Source organism: Aythya marila (assembly GCF_965140915.1).
Source record: "Aythya marila genome assembly, chromosome: 7".
Taxonomy (NCBI): domain Eukaryota; kingdom Metazoa; phylum Chordata; class Aves; order Anseriformes; family Anatidae; genus Aythya; species Aythya marila.
The window spans coordinates 31,267,319-31,286,319 of NC_139048.1; positions in this window are offsets into that span (position 1 = coordinate 31,267,319).

The following is a 19,001-nucleotide window of genomic DNA, read 5'->3' on the forward strand; positions in this document are numbered from 1 at the left end:
CACATTAGCAATCAATTAGTTATATATAATGTTCACCTCTCTGGGTCTCCTGCTCCTCGTGTCCCCACTGAATTTATTGCCATACTTCCTTTCACTTCCATAGTGCCTAGAACAATTTGATTATAACAAAATCTTTTCCCACTGTGTCTTTCATCAATGTTGCTGCTACTGTGGCTGCTTTTTTTCCTCACTTCACTTTATCTTGAACGCATTAGTGTAACCTTTGGCCCAGGGGTGCATCCGTCTGTGACTGAAGGTCTGGTTTGGTACATCAGAGCTGTCTGACCTTGGCTCAGTTCTGCTAAGAAAATTGCTGCTAAGACATGAGAAAGTATATGAGCTAAAGTCATGTAAGATAAGAAAGGTAATTGTGCCGACAGCAGAGCAATAATTGCAACAGCAATAGTTGCCAGATCAAAAAATCAAAGGGAAAACATACCGACATGAAGTTGTACACAATTTGAAGAAAAAGAAAGGGATAGCAGGCAGCATCTCAGCCACATCAAGGGCCAGCCCTTTCCAAGAAGCAACAGAGACCAACCCTTCTCCAGCTGTCTGACAGCTGCCTCGTCAGTGGAAACTCATTAAGTTTTGTGAACATATTAATGCTTAGCACATTAGTTCCAGCTAACTATTGCAGGTGGTAGCCAGTGAAGGATGCCCTTCTACTCTTGCACGTATCCTGCTTACTGAGTCTCTGTGAGCTATAAAGATGCCTTAAGAAGTGCCCCACTGTGCAATGGTCACATCCAGAATACCCTTAGAGCTGGAGGAATCTGGCTTCCTTGCTAGCCTTTAAGCATGAAAAACCCCCAAGGATTGATAGAATTTTTTTGTAGTGCACCTACTGAGCACAGGTTTCCTTTGTTATGCTTGGTTTCCTTTCTTATGGAGAAACTCAACTTCTGACCCATGAAAAACATAAGGAAAATAAAATCAAAAAATCCTTTCCAGGTTAGTGAGGCTGGGATTTTGTGATTTCAAGTGCTGCAGAAATGGAGATGGAAAATTATAGCACATAAGGTATTTCCCATCTTTCTCTCTGAAACAAACAAGTGTTGGTGAAATTATGTCAAACACAACCTCTGCTTCTCCTGCTTGATTCATTCTGCTTCTTGAGTGAAATCATGCACAAGTGAGAAGTGAGTGCAAAAGAACAAAAATAGAACATGAGCAGAGAAAATACCTGAGAGAGAGTTTTGTATGAAGTACTTTCACAGAGCATTACTCTTATTCAATACGGATTTCACTACATCACAGGCTATCCATTCAATTAAGTCATCCTGATCTGTCTTTATTCTTCCTGAATCTGTTTCTTACTTCACTCCTGCCTTCTTCCCTACCAACCAGGCTGGAACAAAGCGCTTACATGAAATGAGAAAATTAATGGCTAGTGTTTCTTATCCCAGCAGCTGCAAGATCATTAGAAGGTTTGAAACCAAGCAAGAACAAATTACAAACTTCTAGTATCTTTAATGTATTTGATTGCACAATATAGCCAATGTTACAGAAGTCTATAAAGAGCCCTCACCCCACTGCTGAGGAAAAAGAAAAAAGAAAGAAAAGAGATTAAATGAGATCACAAGGCAGGGCAAAGAAGCTCAGCAGAAGACAGGAAAAGATACCTCTATGGCATCTAATTGAGAGGAAGCCAGAAAAGCCATATTGTCTTAGTTTAGATGCATAGATGGGATGGATCACCCTGTGGAGGTGGCTCGCAGTCTCCGTTAAGAGCCCAGGGAGAGCTGAAGATTAGCCTAGCCCAACTCAGAGAACTGGAAGGGCAGAAGGTGTTGAATTTTGTTCATCTTCTTGAGAGAGGAAAACATTTATATTGATAAGTTCTCCCCCATTTCAAGCCAACTATATAATTTGTTCTGTGTACATTATTCAGAAAAACATTGAATCTCAGATAAGAAAAGGCCACAGCTGAGATGTTGACAAGCTGTAAGAAAGAATGAATTGCAGTCAGGGGACATATCTTCAGAATTCAACAGTTATTTCTCTTAATCATTTTTATTCAGCTGGCAATATCAAGATGAATACGTGGTTTCTCTTAATGCTCTCCTCCTGAGAATACAGGCACTCTGTAGACTGCCAGCCACAATAATACATTTGTAACTCGAGAAGGCCTGTAGAGCCCACAAAGATAACAAACAGCAACAAATTCCAAGGAACAGCTGGCTAAAAAAATAAAGTAATGCAGACAACCTCAGTGGCAGCCATAAAAAAGATATAAACCTGGATTCACCTTGCTATAAATGTCTGCGAAGGGCACATACCAGGCCTGTCATTTGGACTTTTGTTCCTCATGTGATGCTGCTGTTTGCCCACAGTTCTACACATTTCTGTCTTTGAAACCACATTCTGGAGGGAAGCAGGTGTTGAGACCAGTCTTCAAAACCAGTGCATGGCTTTGGAGGGCTATATATGTACACACACACAGCCCAGCACCCTGTTAATCAGCTGCACATCATTACTGAGATGCACTGAAAAAAATAACCAGTTCTTACCCATCTGCCTATCAGCGCAGGATCTCACGCTCACAAAATTAAAAGCCTTTCCGACCAGGACCAAAGTAAAATTAAGAAAGCCATTTCACTGCCAATCATGTCATTTCTCTGCAGTGGGGACTTTTCAGATCTCCAGCTGGTTCTGCGCTTGACCGAACCTTAAAAAGAGCTTAAATCCAGACCACAGCACAAAACCTACAGTCAGTATGCTCAAGAAATCTGATTTTTTTCCTTCACACACACACAAGCTCCCACTGGTCAGCATCACAAAACTGCCTGAAGGAGCTGTGCAGGAGCTAAGCCCATGCCAACGCTCCAGCTCTACTCTCATTTACGTTACGTGAACAACCCTCATCTTTTATCGGGTGGTCAGCTCCAACCTACTGGCTGTCACCACTCTGGTTTTAGTTCTCTTAATATTTCTTTTTGGCCAATTGAAGTGAAAAACCTTACTGACAAAGCAGAATATTTCCAATGTACCTTAAAGCCTTCCAAAAGATCTATGTAGGTCTATTAACATTGCTACATTCCCTCTAGCTTTCTTTAAATATACTTTCAATTTGGTCTCCTCTGGACTTTTTGACGCTCTGTGTTTACAGCACACAGCATGAACAGCCTGCAGTCCATGGCTAGGGTGCTGAAGATATTTTTACTTCTTTTGGGTAAAGATATGCCCTTTCCTGTGCATTATAGATGTGCCGCCTAATTCAGCAACAGTCAGAAAGTACTGAGCACCGAAACACACAATTACCTTTGAGACTCTGGCCCTTGTTAACTGCAGCCTATATGTATAAGAGAACTGGAAACTACATAAAAATGCTTTCTTTAAAAGGCAAACTTCCTTACATATAAAATTTTAAATTGCCACTTAAAAGCTTTACAAAAATAGCAGCATTTAAAGGTAGCTTATTATTTCTTAACTTCTTCTGGTAAGAATAGAAGTAATAATCTAACCCGTCTTTCACAGAAATTTCTTTTATCCTAGGACTATCCTGCAGCCCAACACTTCCCTCTGTCCGGTCTCAGAATACAGCACCTAGCCTTGCAAGAAGTGGTATTTTCATATCACGAAGAAAGTCGCCAAAAATGACAATCAATCTGGAGGTGCCAGAGGAGAAAAAAAAAATAAAAGCACATTGAATGAAAGCTACAATGAATATTGTAGTGGTTTGCCTTCCAAATACTGGGGTGGAGAGCCTGTCAGAAAAGGTCCTCATGCGGAGCGTTTCACCAGCTACAGACATTTTTACCTCCACCCCTTCCCAACACTAACCAACCAAGGAAGTTTTTAGTTGTTTGCCTGGCCTCACACCCAAATTCCCTCTGCTTTCCACCAACTTCAAGGGAAAATCTGGGAGCTGCACATGCTTCATATGAAAACATGCTGCTGCATCTCCTCTCAGAAGGCATAAAGATATGAGAGGTGATAATGAGGTCATTTCAGGGTGCAGGGCACAACTTGGTGATGTGAAATATTTATATTAGACCACTCAAGTGCAGCAGTTTAGGAGCTCGAGCACTTAATATTAAGTTCATCTTGTTTGAAAAGACCCTTCTGTACTGCCTAAACAATACGGACATGGGAATCCATATCTAAGTGACTACGCACAGGCCTGTTTTGCATGCACAACTGGGAATTCATTGAGCTTCTTTGATCCCATGTGAAAACACGGGTCAATAGTTGGACTGTTCATTTAGTTCCCTATGACATGTTTAAAAAATAATCGTAACTTGGTAGCAGAGCCAGAATCAATCAAATATCCCAAATGCTTGCTCCCAACTCTTTACCATTAGTAAAATGCTTTTCCCCATAATTGTTACCCTTATCAGAGAAAAAAGCAAGACTGTAAACAATACTGAGGTTGGTGCACAAGGGATAGCATATTCATGGCTGTAATAAGTACGCATCTGCACACCTGTTCTCAAAAACTGAGTCAACAGTTATTCCACAGATGGGAAGGAATGAAGCTGAAATGAAGATAAGGATGTGATAACCTGCCAAGTGGTGTGTAAATGTGATGACAGCCTGAATAGCCTTAATGTAAGTAAAGGATTCTTAAAGATATTCTTCTGCAAACATTACGGGTTCAAAGCACATTTTTTCTCTTTAAAAGATGCAGTATTGTACTTTCTCGGTCAAAATGAGTCATTAGGAGGAATTTACATTATGTATAATTTTTCCCTTCAAATTGTGAAAATATGCCTTTAATTATTTATCATTCTTGCTAAGAAGTAGCTTTCATGAGTATACTTGATGTTAGTATTTGTCTCTGGATGGTTTGAAGGTCTTTTCCAACCTAGATGATTCGATGGCTGCAAAGGATCCAATACCAGCGTTGACTCTTCTCACAAATTGCAGTATGTCAGCCTAGAAAATCAGCTCCTGTTCCTCACGGACTGTTCTGAACAAGAGTAGTTCCTGGAAAAAAATGATCTGCTGCACACTGATATCTTGATTTGAAAAAGGTCATTTTAGATCGTTTTAGTCGTCATTTGAATTTTAAAATTGTATTTTTTGAAATTGTTTCCCATCTTGTACTTCATTCCCTCCTTGTGTCCTGAATAAGTGAGAAAGATCAAAGTCAGATTTGCTGGCTCACTAGCAAATGTTATGTTCAATTTTCTTCTGTCACATTCACATAAGTAACAGCAGATGTTGCTAGAACATTCATGAGTTTAGTTCTGGAGTGTGCAGCCAGACATTTGTCAGGCTAATTTCATTTCCTGAAGACTGCAAGGAGAGTTCTGCTGGATAGTTCCCCATCTGTGACACTGAGCCACTCTTGCCAAATTCACTTGAAGCCTCCAGTGAAGATGTTCTCCTTCAGATTTTTGCTTAAGGCTACCTTTTTTTTTTAAAAAAAAAAAAAAAAGTTTTCTTTCAGAAGTCTATCTCCTCTTTGTTTTCTGCTAACACTGCTATAAAGATTGGGAAGAACAGGTTTAGGAGTATAATGAAAAGGCTCATACTCCCACGAGATGGTCATAATTTTTGCTATCCTCGATTTTACCAAGTACCTGCTGAAGTAAGTAGGAAGGATGCATTGATTTAGGTGACAGAATTTTATATTCTTTGAATACAAATTCAAATTCAAATAATTACATCCACATCAGATGCGAACTTGCTTGTAGAACAGCCTGCAAACCATCTTCTGAGAGACTTCTGCAAGCAAGTTGCTTTGTGTAGATTTGTATGTAAAGGATTAACACACATTTTGCAGTGCCTTAGAAAACCTCCCGTTTACACGGAGACATAATTTGTGATTATTCATTCCGTACTTTGATTTGTAAACAAAACAACGTTCATGTGAGGTATTATCACAGAATAATACTGTTGAAGTAAATATGTTTTGCATATGATTGGAAACATTTCCAGGTTTCTGTAAGTTGTGGTAGACGGGCTTAACATGTTAGCACAAACCTAACGGTCTCCTAATGATGATGAGCGCGCATTTCGTTTACATGGGCAGACTTAGGAAGCGATTTTCTGTGGCAAATTAAAAAAATGGGGGGACACAACACGGCAGTAACCCGCAAAAGCGGTTTCCCCACTCATTTCAGCCGCACGCCTTATGTTCGCCGTCCACCCGTGGCTCAGCCCCAGGGTCGCAGGAGCAAGGCAGGGACCGGCGGAGCGTAGCACAACCCCCCCGGCCATACCCTAGGGCCCTCCGGGGCCGGGCTGACCCTCACGGGGCGACCGCGGCCCCTCACGGCCCGGCCCCGGCGACGAGGCCGCGGCCGAGCAGCGGCGGCTGACGCGGAGCGGGAGCGCCCCCTGCTGCCACCGCCACCGCCGCTTCCCCGCCGCGGCCCCGGCCCGACGCCTGAGGCCTGCTCCATGGCAATGAAGGCCCTTCAGCACAGTCAGCATCTCCACAAAATGGATTAAGAACTAGGAACTGATCCCTGCTCAGTCAAAATATGTCCATTGGAGCAAGTGTCCAGCTATTTTTTTTTATTATTTTTTTTTCTAATCTTCAATAATCTCAGTAATTTTAACCATTATCTCTAATGGTACCACCATCAGAAAAAGTATTTTGGCTACAAATTGAAGGACAATATAGTCGAGGTTTCACAAGACCTTCTGTAAATATAGCTTTCCTGACTTGAGTAAAAAACATTATGTAGTACTCACCAAAGCATTCATGTTGTCTAGTGCTTTCCTAAAACACTCCCAAATATTTAGACTTTTTAGAAGCTACTCAGAAACTAAACCAAACAAAGTTTTAAACTACTGCTCTGTTTTTTACAAATGCTTTGTCAAAATCAGCAGGGAGAAATGATGTAAATTGATAGAATTAAAGGACTGTCAATTAAAAAATTATTCTTTTAATAAATTAATAGCTATTTTTCCTCACAGTAAATAACAAGTCCTTCTCTAATCTAGGCTTGGTACTGGACATGATCTCTAACAGCTTCAGATTTCTAAAGATATTTTTTTCTTTTTAAGATAAATAGCAAAAACAACCTTCTTGCCCTAATTTTCATTGCGTTCTTTGTTCCCACCTCAAGTACTGATATTCCTCTTCCCCGGTCTGATTCATACAAAGAAAAATACAGAAGCTGGCTCCTTATTCAAAACACAACTTGCCAGCTGAAAATGTCTGAAAGGCAGCAGCAACCAAGGCAAGCTCACAGTCATCACTTAGAGCTGGCCAGGGTTTCTACAAACACAGCAGGTTATGAGCAGAGGCTGACAGTTTTGTGTGAGTCCTCTTTTTCTGAATCAGGAGGCAGGTCTCTGCAGAAGCTAGGGGAGTTCAGGCTATCCTGATACAGCAAAGTGACCTACAGCAAGAGATAAGAGATAGTAAAATATCAAATCAGAGAGTGGTTTGGCCTGGAAGGGCCCTTAAAGACCCCCAGACCTCCTGCCATGGGCAGGGCCCACTGCCCCCTGCTCCCAGCCCACTGCCCCCAGCCCCATCCAGCCTGGCCTTGGGCACTGCCAGGGATGGGGCACCCACAGCTCCTCAGGGCAGCCTGGGACAGGGCCTCACCACCCTCAGAGTAAAGAATTTCTTCCTAATGTCTAACTTAAATCTTCCCTATTTTATCTTAAAGGCATTCCACCTTGTCCTATCCCTACCAACCATTACCAAGACAAGGAAGCCGACAGTGGATGCAAATCAAGACCCTATGACCCAAGGACATTGCCTGTGACACATCTCCCTGGCCACCCTAAAAGCTCAGCCACTTCTGCTGTGACTGTCTTTAGTGGGGATTCTCAGGGCTGAAGGAACGGTACCATAAAAACGAGCTTTCACTCACTATTCAAAGCACAGTAGCAATGCAGCACTGTAGGTTGTATTTTGCTGACTTCTTCATAAAAACATAGTGAGTGCCCAGACCTCTGAGAAAATTAATGACGTCTGGGCTTCATTTAGAATTACAGGATCTCCAGGAGATCCTGGGTTCTGCTCAAATGCCAGAGGGAGTTAAAATGTCTCCCTTGAACAGCCCTGGAAACAGAGGTATTCCCTCTCTACTATGCTTCTGTGAGGCCAGTGCCAACAAGACATGATTGCTGTTACTGGAGCTATTGGAAGTAGAGTTTGCTGAGAAATGTGGCCTTCGTTAGAAACAGTGCTTGCTGCTGCTCACAGCCATTCCTTGCCTTCCCCTAGAAAGATACCTGATAGCAGAAACCCATTAGGTCTTCCAAATTTGTTTGGATTTTATCTGAGTGCTTGCTGCTAATGGAACTTCTCCTAGCAGTACAAACTGCTTCCATAGCCTCAAGCATTGTAAGTTTCCATGTAATGATGTAATGATGATATTACAATGATAGTGAGACAGGGGAAGAAAAAAAAAAAAATCAGCTATTTTTTATTTGCAACTGAAAGAGTGATGCACATTTGTAAAGGACAGCAGTTTGCACCAGGAACAGAGTGTCGCTCAATAGGGATTGATTTGGTAATGGCAGCACTGAAGTGCACAGACACCTGAATGGAAAAGCATGTTCTTCTCTGCTGCATTGATGCCCTTCAACTCCAGACTGGCTTCCCATGGAAAACGAGGCTCTTGGCCTGTTTTTCCCTGCAGTAATTTCTTAGCATATGGATGAGTTCCCATCAGATAGGCCAGACTGTCACCTCAAACACAGTTACATCCACGGAGGATTCATGCAAACCACAGGTGGGTAAAGGGCAGACCCCTGAGCAGACAGAGTAAGGAAGTGCTGCAGTACAGATCCTCTACAACCAGGTATTAGAAAACCTTCCTAGAAGACAGATGCCTTAAATATCTCAGTCCAAAAGCAAATTTCAGCTGAAGCCTGTACCTTCAAGGATGAGACATCCACATGGGACAGGTATCATCAGAACACACTTGACCTTCAGTGCTGTCGGTCTGTTTGCCACCCTGCCAGTTTGCTATAGCTCTTCCTAAAAGAAGAAGATTTTTTCTCCGCATCTTCTCCACTAGCAACAACCGATGAGTCCAGCCTTGACTTTTCTTATTTTCCCTGACAATTATAATATTTATAAAAACAATTGTGTTTCATAACACGAGACTTCAATAGCCCCTCTTAACACCTCTCCTATCAATAGCAGCATTTCACATAAACACAAATCTTTTGATAGCAACAGAAGGCAAAATATTGCAGGGTATCACAGCAGGAAAGCAGCATGTACATCTATCAAAGTTCTTACTGAACTTTTAAATCAAAGTCTGAAAGAAACCAAATGGGGACTGTATCCTCCTGCACTTCCTCATGTGCTCATCAAGTGTTGGATCCACTTCGCTTTGTTTCTTATACTTAGGCTTAAAATCATCATCTCACTTCAACAACACACAGAAAAAGAGAAATTGCAGAGGTTGTAAACTGACTACGGAAGAGTTAACAAAGGCAATTATGAACAATAAGAAGAAGTAGGGAAAACAGTTTGGTTCCTGCATGGAACTTAATTACCTATTTTTTCTTATAACTACACAAAATTCAGTGTTTAATCTTTTTATGAAAAGCACAACTTTGTTGTACGTTCAACATGCTGGTCACCCCAATTAAACTATGAAGTGTAATGCACACCTGCTGAGAATCTCAGCAGGCTTTCAGAAAAGTGAGGAAAATAAGATCTGACATTACTGGTATTTGCAGGCTAGAAAACATGAAATAAGTTAAAAGTAACCCTCTTTGAAAACAAACACTTCTGTAACCCCTTTTTAAAACAGAGCATCAAGAAACTGTATAACTTTTTGGTTTGTTTTGCAAAATTCCTTTCAGGTCGCTTTTCATATATATCCACTACAACATGTTCTGGTTTTGTTTGCATAGAAACTCTGTTGCAGATTGAAGTGATAGATAAACAGTAAACATTGGTTAAAAAGAAGAATGCCACAAATGCTTCAGTTGCTGAGGAAGATAAATGTATGTAAAACCAAACTACAGCAATCCTCCAGCCCCACCTGCCAAACTTTTGGTTGCTTCTCCCCTGTCACTGTATACAGCGAGAACAAATAATCACAGTTATCCTTTGAAACACAGTGGATACGATAACTTTTTTAAGCCAGACATTGGACAAGAATTTTTATGGCACTAAAAGCCATAAAAGAAAGTTCCAAGGTACAGAGAGACTTCAAAAGCCAAAAGCAGTGCATGAAAATAAGTGAATATTAAGAATTCAAAACCCCTCCTTAAGAATGTGTAGAGAAAACACATTTCTTGAAAGGACTGGGGTTTTGTAGTTTTCATCTTACAAAAGCTTTCAAGGCTTTGAATTCTTATTCTGTCTTAGGAAGGTAATGGGTTTTGACCATCTTCTTGGAGGATGGAAAAATACGCCTCCATCACACTGGAAATGTGACCATTCACATGTTAACAACAAAATCCACATGTGATGCTACAAGACAGGCGTTTGCCACATTCTCATCAATGGCAGTGAAGATTACCATAGTGATGTTTTCTCTTGATCTATTTGCAAGCACTGTTCTGTTCATCACATACTATTTGAGCAGAAATGCTGAAATTCACATGATCCAGCATTTTTATGTGATTAGGTAGTTTTGCCCAGAAAGCTGTATTTAAATCTATTTTACCTGCAATTTATCCTCAAGAATTTCTTACAAAGTACTGTTCTTCCAGTCACCCTGTTTACACACCACAAAGCAGCTTAGAAATCCTCCCATTCCAATTTTAGCTGAAGCCTTTCCTGACTCTATGAATACCTGGTAGAAGCAATATTGACAGCAAGCCTGCAAATTCACTCTTTCCTGCAGGAACAGCCAGCCCACTACCCCTGCACACAAAGACAAGTACTGTTGCACCGCCAGGATTTTCACATTCATTGCCTTCCTGATAATGAAGACAACTGCTTAATATATGATGGATCAAGGCATGTGTTAAAGACATGTGCTGTTGCTGAGCAGTGCATTACTTGGCACCGTATGGGACCATGGGCAGAATTTCCAAATGTTTGTCTTGCACTAGTTTCTAGAGTGGTAAAAACTGCAGCAAGAGTTGCAAAGCTTTAAAGGGCTGTAGAGCTCTCCCCTCTCCATCTCCAGTGCCTTCCTACACACACGGGAAGAAAAAAAACCCACAGGAGCTTTGGCTCTCTTATTTAACTATTTTCTCTAGCAGAGGAAGGATGCTTTCTTGATAAGAGAATGTTTAAGCAAACACTTGAGGCTTTGTAATTAGCTTCCAATCGCAATGGAAAATGGGAGCTTTTCCTTGTTTTGTTACTAATACACTGTCATGGGTTTTATGACATTAAACAGGATCTTTTCCACCAAACCTGTGTGTAACTGAAATCAGGATGATCTGTTCCATTCTTGTTATTTGTCCTCATAGTCATATCAGTCTGTGCTGCAATGGCTTGAACTGGAAAGATGTAGCTGATTTTTTTTCTGATTTCTGGGTATAAATTTCTGAAGACAGAGCAAGGAGTGGGTCCAGCATAGAAAATATAGTCATTTTGGCAAAGAACATGTTTTAAAAATTGGAATTTTATTCATACTGACATTCTGGAAGAGGCAGCATGCACTAGTATATAAATTAAATCATTCTTCAGTTTTACCATCAGTATTTGCCAGGGCCACAAAAGCTTGGAGGACACTGCAGAATTCTGTTTCAAAACTGCAAGCTTGATAAGCTGTTTTCCAAAATGGGCAGATTCTGTTAATTTAAAATTTAAGACAGTGAATCACTCATTTTGGCAGTTGTTCGGCATGTGCTGGAAAAACAAATTACATTCTTCATTTCTGTCGATAGCTGGCTTTCATAGCCACCTCAAAAGCCTTAATTTCCCAGCTGAGCGCTTGCTGGATTATTCTCAATATCCATCACTATTCATCCTCCAAATGCCTGACCGTGTTTCAAGCAAAATGAGGGCAACCTGACCTAAGCAGGACAACTTAGGTGAATCCAAATTTTGGGGAATTCCCTCCAGAGTATGGGGAATTCAGTAAACATACTTGTGTTGACTTGAAGGGGCATTAGATCAGGCTTTGAATACCTTAATTCCTGCAGAGAAAGCTTCAGCTATGATTCTTGGCTTTATACACCATACCTTTTCCAAACTTCCCCACTCTAGAGGAAACTATTATGCAATACTTTTTTTCCCCTCCTTTTACCTTGATTACAAATGCCAGAACATTTTCTGTTCTTTAAGTTCACAAAAAGAATATCATGCACACCACAGAGCGCCCCATGGCAGATCATTCATTACCACCTGCAGAACATTTTCTTTTTCTTTTTTATTTCTTTTTTTAATAACTGCCAAGCATTGTTTAGGCCATTTTAAAAGCTTTCTTTCATTTCTGATATTCCCCTGTCATCTCCAATTATATTTTACACATCATAATCCATCAGTAACAAGACAAATTTTCTCCTCTCTCCATTTACTGTAGCTTTTCTGCTGCGATTTTGCTGGCTTTAGATTGAATTAAAGAAGCAGCATTGAATCTTCCTTTGCATTTGTTTTTTTGACATGTGTGGGAAATATATATTCTATTTTTACAGTCTATTTGAATTTAAGATTTCACCTTTAGGTTCTTGCTAAAGCATAACATTTGCCAAATAAATTCTTTCCCTTATATCTTCTGTAAAACCATGGACAAAGGAAATTCCATTTACTCCTATGAATTATACAGAGATAAACTGCAAGTAGTTGTTAAAATATTATGAGGTATAGAACCATACTTTTATTAAATACTTTTAATAAGACGAATGAAAAGAAATGGTATCTAATTTATGGAAATGTATTCAATAGTAGCTGACAATTTATCTCCTCTCAAATTCGCAGTTGTTCATCAGTCATTTTAGCAATTTTGCTCAGTAACTTTTCAGGGATTCCGCTGGTATGATTCCCTCGTGCCATGACTCACAGCTAATGAATGTTCTTTCAGACCTCACCTCAGTAGAGATAAAACGTATGAATGATGTGATTAGTTAGGGTTTGGGTTCTTTTCTAATACTGGGGAATCATTTTGATACCAGCTGTGATCAAAGCATCTACGAACTAATTAATAGGGTTTATTTAATTGTATTAACCAGATCTTATGTCAGTTACTGTCACTATTCACACGAGTATTACCCAGAAGTCAGGCCGTAGCATGTCTGCACAAGAGGAACAGTCCCACAGGTCCTCCCAAAGCCTTTATGGCAAGAGCTGCTTGTCCACCAGTTGAAGCGATGACGGGTTCTGGATTCATGCAGATTTGCCAAGGAGAGGTTTTCTCTCAGAATCCAGAAGCTCAATCACGCCTGTTTTCAGGGACACAAGTATCATGCAAAGTACAATTTTAGACAGTGGGACTCCTTTCTAAAAATTATTCATCCTTTTGGTATTAAAGTACAAATGAATTTTCTACAGAACCTAGTACCAGTATCAACTTGCAGCAAATACTGGCCAGTGTAAGAAAACTAACTTAGAACTTCGCTAAGAAGGCAAATCTGACCCATGCAAACAAGTTATTTGGGTGAACACAGCTGAAATAGATTCTAGGACATCCAAAGTCTGCATCCCCCTAGCCTGTAAGGCGGATCCTACGGAGCCACACTATCACTCTCCTTTACAGATTGGTGCAGAGAAATGGCCGGAGAGAGGCTGCTTACGAGTGTTTTCTCTGGAATTAGCATGTGAACTTACTGGGGGAAAATAAAAAAACATATCCACCTATAGCATCTACCCAACAAGAGAGAAAATTCTTGAGATAGTCTTTGAAAAAGCATGGAATTATGTGAAACTGCATTCTGAAACCGGGATAGCACTACTCATCCAATTTGGGAATACACTATTAAATCAAGGCAGACAAGGCTCCTTACAAGTATATTCTGCCCAATTCAATCTCCATCCAAATGCTCCAGTTTGTACACTATAAATCCACGGGAAATAAGATTTCTGCTGATTTAATAAGAAATAAAGGAAAAAACTAATACTTCACTATTTTTCATGTGTTTAATATCAGCACTCTCAAAGTCAATGCATGAGATGAAATCTGAACTCTACTACCAAAAGGTGAGAACGGGAGCTTTGTTTTGCTTTTCACCCCTTCAGTTTATTACTTGTTACTAGTAGCCTTGTTAACAAGTGGCCACTGCAGAGGATTTTATGTTTCTTCAGACTGTTCCTATACTTTCAAAATATTATTGTTGCTCTTGTCAGTTAACTCCCAGCAACTCTGTCAACAACTGAAGACTTTCTGTACCAGTATTTCTTCTGCCCCAATATATTTTCTCATCAGCTCAAGGGAATTACCAATGCTCCAGTGAAATGAAAATATGCAAAACCTGTCAATTAAAAACCACCCAACCTACAAAGACCACAAACCCCACGGTATCTCCTGATATTCAACGCACTTAGTTAGGCAGAAGGAGAAGGAAAGTCACCCCAGATCTTACAGGAAGACTGTGACATCCGTTGCAGTGGGAATTTCCATTAACTAAGATGCCCCAGCCTCAGCAGGGCCTGCTGTGGACACCTACAAAGCAGGACACAAAATGTATTTCAGAAGGCTAACTAGCCTCATTTAAAGGCCCAAATGGTAGTAAGATCACCACCTATGGAAATTTAGTTTTTGCACCCCCCGCCCCGCCCCCCCCCCCCCCCCCCCGTAGTATACTGCAGCCTCCCTCATTGTTGAATTTGTCTTTATTTCCAATTTCTGCAACAGAACTTTTCTATGTGTTTGTCAGCCATGTGGAAAACCCCAGCACTAGCACTTTTTTCTGCGCATAATTAGCTGCACAAAAATGTAAAATTACCTCTCAAGTTGCTCTTTGGCAAGCTCTGTTTTTATTTTGCATATATTTTGCATATATACTCTAACAAGTAACAACAGACATGCCAGCATTTGTAGAATTTGTATTCAGCGTGCATTTTTCCATTGGTGTACCCTGAATAATTTGTTTCAAAAAAGCTAAAAATTACCACTATGTTTTGCCGATAAGCAGCACACTCACTATTAGCTTATCACCTCTCCCACAAAATAAAGCCATTCTCTCATTGTGATGAGGCTTAATTCAGATACTAACCTACATTTTGACCTACAATGCCCCGAAAAGTTGAACCAAAGAGCTTTTTAGTAATCCAGCGATAGTTTAAATAAGCTTAACCTCTTTTACCAATTTCCACTCCAAATGTGAGAATATCATCTCTCCTACCTTATTCCTATATTAGTATTAGACATCCTAAGAATATTCTTAAAAACTTAGATACAATATTTATGTAGTATTATTTATGTAGTATTATATTAATAACCTTAAAGAAATAATTTGTTTTCCCCAAAACATTCTGAAATAACATTTTACCACTGTTTTCCTCCAAAAAAGTAATGGAGATGATTATAATTATTGATGAAGGTGGAGTAGTTGTGAGACACATTCTTTCTTGTCTTTTCTAGGATAAATCAGATCTATTTACTGCTTGTACAAATCATGAAAACTTGTATCTGCACGTTACATGTTTTTGCATTTCTTCAACAAGTCACAAGTGGGTTTTGCTTTATTAGTAGTGGTTTTTGGTTTTGTTTTTAAATATATAGACATTTCTACAAGTACCCATAACAGCAGCTCTAATTTTGACAGAAGAAATAGGTTTTAACTCCTCTTCTCAAAGTTAATTTGGAGCAGGAGATGACCACTTCAGGGTATTTTCTTCCTTTATTTAATGAACTAATGTTACACTTCTAGACTGCCTGCAATATCTACTGTTTCTTCATCAAACAGTCTTCAATCAAACTATTCTCTTGCTAAAGCCACTGGCATCATAAGAAACACGAGTAAGGTTTCTGGCCCTTTTAAGGTTTCATAGAGTCTAGAAATCCTGGAATTTGGGATGTATTGCCTAGGAGGGCTGGACCAGGCTCAGAGCACACAAGGTAACCAAGAGTCATCTATCACAATGAGAAGAGCATTTCCCCAAAGTACCGGCAGAACTCTGCTACACAGAAAAACAAACCAGTTACTTGAAAAATGCTACTTGCCTAGGAAAATGTTATGTTGCTGTTCAATGTGATAACAGCCAGGAAAACCAAAGAGGCCTAAAAATACCTTTTTTTTTTTCTTTTTTTTCAGGGGATCAGCTCCAGCAGAGCTAGTTCAATAAATAATCAGATGTGAGGACGCAACTTCTATTTCCTAAGAACAGCAGGGGATTTGAAGCTTTTATCTAGTGACCATACACACACTAATCTACTGATAGAGAGTGCAATGAGAGCGAAATAGGAATCTGTTGCTGTAGTAGGATGGTGAGGCTGTTACAGAATAAAGCAACAGAAACCTCTTGAACATAAGAGGAAAGTTGTGCTCCTTAGAACAGAAGCCCACATCTGCTTTCTGGGGGAAAAGTCTCACAGGACTGAGATGATTCTTCCTGTATTTGTGTTGGCTGTCTCACTGAGAATTGATAATGTTCAGCAATCATCTCTGTGGAGTTTCTGAAATCCTCAAGTGCAGATGACCAGAGAGCACCAGGTTCTAGCAGCAGAGAAACTGTCCCAAATTTTCAGGCAGAATGAGGTGAATGGCTTTTTTTCAATACATGTGATAAACCAGTTAACTTCTCTCTAGGAAGTATGCTTTTACTTGAATGCAGCCCATGACAATCCCACACTCCAACACTGAAGTGGCAATGCCAGATTCCCACCAGAAAAGCTCCTTATGTCAGCTCTGTATAGGCAGAGAAAATAGTTTCACTCTCCAAGGAGAATCTGTACAATTTTCAGCCTAGTTTGGATCAGCATGTGACCTCTGGGATCTTCTCTGCAGCAAAAGCTTTCGATATGTATGCGCTACAGGTGAAAACAAACATTCATCTCATGCCAGCTATACCAACATCACATTTTTGCAGACTGAAGTAAACCAAATAGAGGTGAACCACTGGAGACTTTCAGGGAGAAAAAACGGTATGATGCTCTTCTCCTTAACAGAAATGACTTCCTTAGTATCTATTTCATCTGGATTAAAAAAGGAAGAAGAAAACTATCTTGAAGGACCCTGAAACTGAGTAACTCAGTTCTACACAGCTGAGATACACTCAGTTGGAAGCTAATCTGCATAAGCAAAAGTATTTTAGAGCATGCAGAAGACCGTCAGCCTTTGAACAGGAAAAAGTTTATAACCTTAACAATAGCAGAAGTAGTGCTCTGCCTATGATAATGATTTTTTATATTTTTTTTCTAACTCTTAAACATCGAAGGAGGTCACTATCTAGTCAGGACAATTACAAGGATGACTTATTCCTTGGTTTCTATGTTCAAATATCTAAGTATATCTTAGTTCTGAAAAATCAGGCTACTAACCAGGTAAGTGAGCGTTACCTTGAGGCCACCATGTATATGGCAGAGTACTATATAAAGCAAGATTCCTACGATTCTGATTTTACTTCTTGCGAGTGTTGGTTAAATCCAGCTGTTAATATATCAACTGTACTTGTGGTTATAAGCTGACAAAAAAGACCCTGATCAGTTCACAGAAACTCATTAAAGATTAGACATTGAGACTGTAAATTAGTAGCTACTTTAAATTTAACTTCAAATGTTATCATCATAAAATTTGATATCAAAGTTATTAGTAGCTTTCTTAATTACTGAAATAAGTGTGTGTGTGTATATAAATATACACACAGTCAAGTCTCACATACTAAATGGATTTGATCTTTGCATATCCTCTACCTCAAGAAAATAAGCTGGTGAACTCCCTCGTGTTTCTTGGTTCACACTTTATTGTTCAGAAAGGGGAGAGATGAAAGCTTCAAGCTCCTTTTCAAAGCAGAGGCAAGGAAAGCACTATTTGGCAGTTTGCTTGGAGCTGCCAGTAGGAAAGCCCAGGTTCACCTGAGCCCTGCTGCCTCCTCCTCTACTGTCAAGGGCAAGAAAAGCATACAAAGAAAGCAGTCCAGCCCACTTCAGAACAAATTTGTCAGCAGGTGCTACCTGATGCTACAGACAGAGTTTAGAGCAAAACATAGTCTTGAAATAGATGCCTCTACCATTTGGTGTAAGGTAGGGGAAATACTGGAGGTGCAACATAACTACAAGGCCTCTGTTCCTTAAGACCAAAGCAGAAGTAGCAGTGAACAGCAATACTGACACTTGTCTTCCAAAGCACAAAGAGTGTATGAATATCTGCAAAATAGAAAGAGTAAATAGCTGGCTACCATATTTGAATACCTCTGATTTTAGTGAAGTTTTTATTTCTCTTTATTAAATTTTACAGCCTCGTTACTGCACTTTTACAGAAGGTTTACTTCAGGTCAGACTCAGGTTCTTTCTTTAAAATGAAAAAATAAAAATTTAAAAAAGAAAAAAAAAAAGAAGGAAAAAAAAAAGAAGTAAAAAAGTGTTTTATTCCAATCCAAAAAATTACAGAAATGCAAAACCAGTAGCACAAGCACTGGATGCCCTGAATCGCTTGCCTCCTCTGGAAAATTCCCTGGAAGCTGCTGTGATTTGTCCTCCCCTGCCTTTCTCCTCTCCCCCTGGGCCACATGCAGTCTCGAGGCCAGCTGTCTGCCTTTCTCTTTGGACTGCCAGTAGAGCCCAGCTCACTTCCCTTATGAGAAACCATGCAACCGAACAACTTAAGGCTCTTAGCACAAACAACCAGAAGAAGTAGGGAAATAAATACAAGAAAAGGAGTTTCCCACGTTCCATTCCTGTCTCGTTCTCTCTTTTTTTTTTCCACATCCAGCCCTGTGGCTTCTCCTTATAACCTGTCAAAGAGTCTTAGCCATCCAAGTGTATTTTCTTCCCTTGTGGCTAAACACACAGGTTGACATAAGGCAGATATTTTTCTTCCTCTTGATGAAGTCTACAAGTACAAGTACATACAGAACAATTCTCTATTAAATTTCAGTGATAATAGAGTGGATGGCCTTTAGAATCGACTTATCTTGCCCTAGCAATAACTCCATGGGTATCATCAGAAACACAGGACTATATAAACTAAAACTGGGATGGGTTGATTGTATACTACATTGGTAAGAGACTTACTCTGATGCAGAAATGCTTTCTGAACGTGGAGAGGATCTACTCAGTGAT